The sequence below is a fragment of the Castanea sativa genome, chromosome 8, assembly GCF_040712315.1.
Source record: "Castanea sativa cultivar Marrone di Chiusa Pesio chromosome 8, ASM4071231v1".
Taxonomy (NCBI): Eukaryota; Viridiplantae; Streptophyta; class Magnoliopsida; order Fagales; family Fagaceae; genus Castanea; species Castanea sativa.
The window spans coordinates 19,420,842-19,429,167 of record NC_134020.1 but is presented as its reverse complement, the minus strand read 5'-3'; the positions used below and the strand labels follow the sequence as shown (position 1 = coordinate 19,429,167).

Genomic DNA, 8,326 nt, shown 5'->3' with positions numbered 1-8,326 from the left:
TGTCAAAATTTTAGTATGAAAACCAAATTCATTCTTGGTTTTTTTTTTAATATTGATTACATTAGTTAGTTTACATAATACGCATGTTTTAAATTATACAAGAAATATAAAAAATAAAAATAAAAATAAAAATTTGCATACCAAACACCAAAAAATATTCTCAAGCTCATTACCAAACACTGGAAAATGATATAGTTTTCTAGAAAATATTTTTTGGAAAATGAACCATTTTCTAGAAAATATTGATGCTGAAACAAACAGAGCGTACTATTTTGTCTTATTTCTTATGGCACAAGATCCCTATTGCGTCCAGCCCTACACTAACCTTTTTTCAATTAATTTGTTGACTTTTTCACTATTTCAAATTTTAGGTTTTTGCTATAAATCCAAATTTTAAATAATTATAAAAAATACAAAAAGAAAGATTGAATTCTACATAGTTTTTAAAGCAATCGAGGCACCAAGTATGCATCTTTCAAAGCATATTGTGATGCTTTTAAAACTTTTACATTGATTTATTTTCCTAATTTATTTAGAATAATCAAATTATTGAGAATGAAAAAATATAAAATGAATTTAAAAATATGTAAAATCACCAAGGGCAATGAAGTAAATCAAATTAGGTATGAAAAAAAAATTACAATTACAATTACGATTTATATTTTATTTTGTATATTAATTACATTATTTTTTATTATCACACATGAATTATCTTAAGTTTAATTTCACTTTCAATTTTTTCTTTTACTTTTTTCTCCGTAAACTAAAGTCCTAACTCTGACACAGATTCTAATTCTATTCCATATAATTCGGATTAAATACTATAAATTTAAAATTGAATCTAAAATTTAAAATTTTAATTTTAAATGACATATCACTAACAGGAAATAAAACTTTAAATGTGAAATGAACTCTGTTCTCTCAAATTTAAGTGAAATGAAGAGGAGGTTAATATTATGTGTGTTATTCCTTGTAACAAATGTCCAAACACATATAATCACCAGCAATGTAAAAGTAAGAGTCTAAAAGATTGATACATGAAGTGAAAATTTAGCTTAGCTCACCTCAAAATAATACTAACTAAATGATAACAACATTAATAATAATAATAATAGTAATAATAATAATAATAATAATACACAAAAACATTCAGCTAAAAATAGTTTCAAGCAATTTAGAAAGGGTTAATTATTATATGTCTGCAACATCCTAAGGATTTTTGTTTGTTTCTTTTTGGCCATAAGATCCCAAGCAATTGAAGATGAGGAGGGACAAGGGCACTTCGCTGTAACTTTAGGAGAGACGACAGATCGATCTGGTGGTCCTTACGTTTAGTTAACAAATAATTTTCTCTCAGTTAGGAAAAAAAAAAAACCCTAATAATTTTATTTCTTTCACCAAGAGTTGAGCAAGACACTTGTAACTTGTAACTCCCTCTTTGAAGGGGAATGAAAATGAACAAAACGGATCTACATGGTTGATATGACGACATAAAGATGACGGTTCATACTTAACATGGCCAAGGAGGACGGATCCACAGTGGACGGATCGAGTATGATACAGTGGTCATCCTTCCAGGATTGTTTCCAAGAAACCTTAAATAGGATTCACGCTATGTAATTAGGGTTGATGTGGCCTTGCTTGATCTCCACGTGAACATGTATAAGAAGAATTCTTGCATCACACGTTTAGACTTGATCAAAGGACTCCTATGAGGAAAAGAACTCTAGAAGGTATCTAAAAGGAAAGAGTTCCAATTCTAGAAGGAAAGGACTTCATGGTCAAGGCATGGATGCTAACCCTACACCACTATAAATACTCCAAAACCCTCATAAATCAAGGTACGCATTATTAACTCGACTCTGGCACTTTAGGGTTGTGAAAAAACTCTAACTTGACATTCGGAGGGTTTTTGGCCGGCACCACACCGGTGCTCTCTGTTAGGTCTTCTCTTTTCGTTTTATAGGTGTTGTTTCGATTTGGGAGTGTGTGCAGCTTACTGGTGATTTTTTCGGCATCATCACTCTTAATAACTAATCCTTTATTTTTGTTCCCTTTAATTTTCTTCTTAATCCCTGGCTCTTCACTGCAAAAAAGAATACGATATTATAATTGTATTTTTTAGTTTACTTTAAAAATTTTATTTTTTGTTTCAAAAAAAATTTATTTTCCAAAATAATTCAAAATTAAACATAAACTAATCAAGAATGTCCACAAAAGTAGTAGAGATCTGAGTTAAGAATGCCAAACTTTACCTACTTTGTTTGTGAACTTGTGCATGAGTGTGATATTGCCATGTACAATCTTTTGGCATCTCTAGTTTGGTATAATTTTCTGTTGGGGACATATTTTTATGTAATTGGCATATTTTTTGACAAAACGCACTTTACTTGTATTTGGGTAAATCTAAGTAGGTTCAAGATGATCATTACAAGTGGTTAAATTGAAGACATGAAGATTACTCAAGAACTGCTCAAGAAAAGTGCAAACTGTAGGTCTCGATACCTCCTCGATAGAAGCTCGATCTGTCGAGATTCATTAAAGCTCGACAGATGTCCCGATCAATCGAGTTTACAGGTTTCAGATTATAGCTAGCAATATTTTTACTCTAAAAGGCTATTTGTTTATGGGTTTGTATAATTCTTATTGGACTAGGAAAACCCAAAATTTGTGTAAACCTATTTGGAATAGGAGAGCCCATTAAGCTCCTATTTAAAGGAGATGGAAAAAGAAAAACCTAACCCTAGAAAGCTTCATTAGGTTTTCTTTTTGAAACCTTAGTCTCCTCTTACAGAAGAAAGAGTTCTTGCTGCGTTTCTTGTACGCCTTTGGATTTTGTAACCAAGCAAAGTCTTTTGCACTAACATTGAAAATCTTATTGGTGTTTCTATGTGAAGCTGCTGCAAATCAACTACAACAATCAAAGGGTTGCTGTGGAGTTAGTCACGTACTGGGATTCGTGCAAAGGAGTAAGCTGCGTACTGGGATCCGCACATCAAATTTGTTAGTCACGTACTTGGGAGCCGTGCATTGAAAGGAGAAATTGTTACTACAAAACAAGTCCAATTAAGTATTGGGGTAAATGTTCAACTGTAGGTTGGTAAGGTACTTGAGATTCCTTTATTTGTAACCGCTTGTTGTGATAATAGTGGAGTTTCGGGAGTGATGACCTTAAATTCACCCGGTGGGATTTTTGCCGTGTTGATTTTCCCCATTCGTAAACAAATCACCGTGTTATTTATTTTCCGCTGCATACTTTAGTTTATTTGTGATTTGTTTGTGCTACCACGCGTTTGCATGTTAATTTGATTAATTAATAAAGTTGACTAATTAATCAATTTATCCATCACAAGGGGTCAAAACGTTTTTGGCTTATCAAGTGGTATCAGAGCAGACACACTCTGATTATGTTTTAATCTTTACTGTGTGATCCATTGACCCCTGTTGTCATGGAAACTCTTGATTGTTTTGATTTGCATGATCTTGTGTTGAATGATGATGATGATATTCATGATGCCTATTGCAAGCTTTATAATTTTTGTATGAAATCTCTTGAATGTTCTACAAAATTAAAAGCTAAATTTAAAAAGGTTAAGCTTGAAAAAGATGATTTGATTGCAAAATTAGATGAAGCTAATAATTTGAATGAGAATTTTAAAAATCAAATTTCATCTCAGGTGGACAAAATTAAGAGTTTGGAAGAGCAACTAGTTGAATTTAAAACTGAAGTTGAAAAATTAACTAGTGCCAAACTTGTTGTTGAGTCTAACTCAAAAGAAAAAGATTTTTATATTCCCCCATTTAAAAGGAATAATGAAGAGTTGAAGGCTAATATTGTTAGGATAGACAAAGGTAAACAATTTGATGTTAACGCTGAAGTTTCTAAACCTATGTCTAAAACTCCTAGGTTGAATAAAAATTCTAAATTTGTCCCCACTTGTCATCATTGTCATATTGTTGGTCATATTAGGCCAAATTGTTCGAAGTTGAGGTCTCTGTCAACCTCTAAGGTTAGACCTCCTTCTAGGAAGCCGAGTAGCTCTAAAACTACTCATGTTTGTCACTATTGTGGTGCTTCCGGTCACACTCGGTCTAATTGTTTCAAGTTGGTTCCTCATAAGCGAGTGTCAAATAGGTCTCATCCTTTTTCTAAAGGCTCTGTACTTATTCTTGGTGAGTTATTTAAAGCTTTGAGCTTTTTAACTCAATTTCAGGGGAATTTCAATTCCTCTATGTCCTTTAGTAGTCATACTAGGACACGTGCCTTTTCATCTTCACGGCCAAATACTCGTGCTGTGTGGGCCAAAGACACGTGCCTTTGCATACAGCTTGGTCAGTCAAATTTAACTAGAGTTCCTAAACTGAATGGAACATAGAGCTAAGAACTCAAAAGATAATTGTTTTCTTTTCCTTCCCGGGAAGTTGGCTCTTTCTCCAAACTCCAGAATAAGAAAAGAAAATTTAACCATTCTAATGTTTCCACCAAATTGCAAAAAATTTTAGATGAAAAATGCCCAAAATAATTTGAACCGGTTCTGTTACATGCCAAAGTTTTTGATATAGATCACAAGTCATGGTTTCAGCATGATCTCTGCTACACCAGAGAATAGTAAACTGTTCCACACTTCATTTCACATCCTTTTCATGTTCTACTTCTATCATATAGCATTAAGCAAGAAATTACTGATACATTAAAATAAATGAGAATGAGATGGCCATTTGTCATTGAAATGAAAAGTACTCATCATAAGTAAGATTATACACCAACATCAAGCGATTTTATTTGTAATATATATATATATAAGCTCTTCCAAGCTCTTGTAGGAGTTGCACCTGTATACAAAACGTAAATAAATGAATACACAATCTATATGAGATAGCACATCTATTACCAAGTTTATCCCCCATAAGTCTATGGAGATCCATTTGGATTCTAAAGTCATCTTACTTTCTAAAAATTCACAAATAAGAATGAACTCTTAAAATTTCATCAATAGTATCCAAAAAATATTAGATATCAAGGTCTCATTTTGGCCACAAACAATATAATATTCATATAGTGTTACCAAGTAAAAAGAGTAGGTATTTGCTTCGTAGACACCCTTAGTTCAATCCAACTAATTTGAGAGGTCAGCTATTTTCTAGGGTTTTTGCTTTATGTTTTGTTTATTGAATTTCTGTCGTGTGATGCAATCAAAGCATAAACACAATAGTTGTATTTTGCTTTCAGTTGTGATGTATATTAATAATTTTTTTAAAAATCAATCAATTTTAGTAGGAAGAATAGAAGCCTTTTAGAGGCAGTGCTATAGATTTGAGTAAAAAACTATACCAATAAGGATGTAAGTTGAGAATGATTTTTGCAATATTTTAGAATGTCACTCTTCTCCCTACGTCTCTAATCGGTGAAATTTACTTGTTGCGTCATTGTTGTATGTTTACTTTATTCCTTTAATTACAAATATATCCAATTACGACCTTTTTTAAAAACATGAAAATAGAATTTGTATCACTTCTAAAATATGATTTTAGAGAATCAACACAGGGACATGAATATACATGTTTGTATGATCTAGAGGATAAATGATAGGAGACTCATTACAAAATCATTCCTTACTGCCATACATGCAAGAAGAGGCACTCATAAAAATAAAATAAAAGCCTAGTGGATACATATCATTTTGTAATTGGATACATATGCTTTAAAGTAAATATTTGATAAAAGGGAAATATGCACAAACACATAACAACCCTGTAAGCATAAATACGGGCGAACAAAGATGTGTTCTGCAGAGAACAAAATATGCAACAAAATAAATACAGCCCATGGACATACAATACAGAAACAGAAACAACAACAGATATTACAATTACCCCCCTGCAAGCACAGATTATGCAAATAATCCTGAACTTGTTCTATAGAAAACAAAATATGTAGCAACAAAAATACAGCCTATGGACATACATCAAAGAAACAACAACAGATATTACACTCAGCCCCCCTATAAGCACAGATTATGCAGAAAATCCTGAACTTGTTCTGCAGAAAACAAAATATGCAACAGCAAAAATACAGTCCATGGACATACATCATAGAAATAGCAACAGATATTACACTCAGCCCGCCTGTAAGCACAGATTATGTAGAAAATCTTGAACCTGTTCTGCAGAAAACAAAATAAGCAGCAACAGAAATACAACCCATGGATATACATCACAGAAACAACAACAGATACATTGTTTTTCTTTGGGTCCGAATAGATGCATCGATTTTCTTTGAGTGTGGCATTTCAAGTTTGTTTTACGCGTGTTTGTTTTTTAAGTGTGTATTTTTCCTACATGGCAGAACAACCAAATCTAAATCAATCCAACCAAGAAATTCAAACCTAAATCATATTCAATCCCCAAATTTGAAAAAAATAAAAAATAAAAAAAGCAATAACTTTACCGATTATGGGGTAATGGGTATGTGGCCTCTCTCTTTGTGCCTTCCAAACTATATCTCTGTGTGCATGTGGTTCTGACCAAAAAAAAAAAAAAACCTCAAATAAGATTGAAAAAGAAAAAAGAAATATCAGCGTAATATTCAATTCTATACTTATTTGATCCCAATGAAAATTTCATGGAGAACTCAAAAAATCGAAACAAAAACGAATGAAAGTCAAAATCAAATCTAAACCTATACAAAAAAAAAACTAAATAAAAAGTAAAATTGCATACCCAAATCTGAAAAATAAAAATAAAAATAAAAAGAGAGAGAGAAAAATGTCCCGGTGCTGGTTCCAACGATCTGATGGTGGAAGATTTTCTTTCTCTATGTGCTTGTGGTTCCGGTTGTCTATGTCCGGTGAGGGAACAAACGTTGGTCTATATTTGTGTCGTAAGTTTTTTTTTTCCTCCTTTCTATCTCTGTATCGCAGGTTTTTTTTTTCTTCTCTATCTCTGTATCGCAAGTTTTTTTTTTTCTTTTGGAGTGTTGCAAGCCTTTGCCTTGTATTTCAAGCGGTTAGTTTTCTTTTTATTGAAAAAACTATAAAGACCCAATCCCTAATTTAACTTGAATACCCCAAACGAAAGCATTATTACCCAGATTCCTTCATCAAAATCAAATTTAATCCAAACACCCAAATTGATATCAATCTAACCAAAATAACCAAATCTAAATAAAAATTAATCCATAAATTTTAACAATGAAAAAAAAAACGATAGGGTATGTGCAGCGTATATGTTAATCTAAATCTAAACCAATCCAACCAAGAAATTCAAACCTAAATTATATTCAATTCCCAGATTTGAGCACGAAAAGGAAAAAAACAAAAACGAAAAAGAAAACAATAATTTTACCGGTTATGGGTACACGGCCTGTCTCTCTGATGGTGGCAGATTTTTCTCTCTCCCAGTCCCCACTCTGTGCCTTCTCTGTTTACCGTTCTACCAAGGTTTTGGGTTTGCAAAATCGTTTTTTGAAACTTTTTGATTTCGTCGCCTCTTTCTTTCTCTACTTCTCTCTCTATTTCATCGCTTCTCTCTATTTCTATCTTGGTGTACAACTAAGGGTGAGTTTGGTTGGGCTTTTTGAAAAAGTGCATAATGAAAAAGTTGAGTTTTTAAAAAGTGCATAATGAAAAAGTGATTTTTCAAAAAACTGAGTGTTTGGTAAAAGCTGTTAAAAAGTGCTTTTTAAAAAAGCTGAGTGTTTGGCTAGCATTTATAAAAGTTACAGTTTAAGAGATAAATTACCAAAAAGGACAATGTATATATAAGGGAGTTTATTTCATACTTAAATCAACTACTTCATATACTTAAATCAATTTTACTCTTTCTAAAAAAAAAAAAAATTTCTCATCAATATTAGCTAATAATAACCTACCACTTAAGATTTATTGTGAAAGTATTGTGAAAATATTGTGATAAAAATTAATACTGATTAAAATTTGAACGTACTATTAAAATTATTTTTTTCTCTTTCTATAAAAATTATTTTTTTCTCACCAATATTATTTAATAATAACTTACCACTTAAGATTTATTGTGAAAATATTGTGATAAAAATTAATACTGATTAAAATTTGAACGTACTATTAAAATTATTATTTTTTCTTTCTATAAAAATTATTTTTTTCTCACCAATATTTACTAATAATAATTTACCACTTAAAATTTATTGTAAAAATATTGTAATAACATTCTCTTCTTTTTCTTTCCTTTTTTTTTTTTTTAATCTTTTTTTTCTCCTCCACACGTTATTGCATTTCCTTATCTTTCCCCCTTTTTTTTTTTTTCCACTCTTTTTTTCTCCTCCACCCACGTATAACTCCTTTCCTTT

General features: G+C 31.4%; 1 long non-coding RNA gene across 1 annotated transcript; it reads right to left on the bottom strand.

Moving 5' to 3' along the window:
• Positions 1-4,840: 4,840 nt before the first annotated feature.
• LOC142606840 (uncharacterized) lies at positions 4,841-7,499 on the bottom strand. The gene is made up of 3 exons (XR_012839185.1): positions 7,345-7,499; positions 6,449-6,520; positions 4,841-6,335 (listed from the first exon to the last, which is right to left on the bottom strand). It is a non-coding gene; the product is annotated as an uncharacterized LOC142606840 (long non-coding RNA).
• Positions 7,500-8,326: the final 827 nt, after the last annotated feature.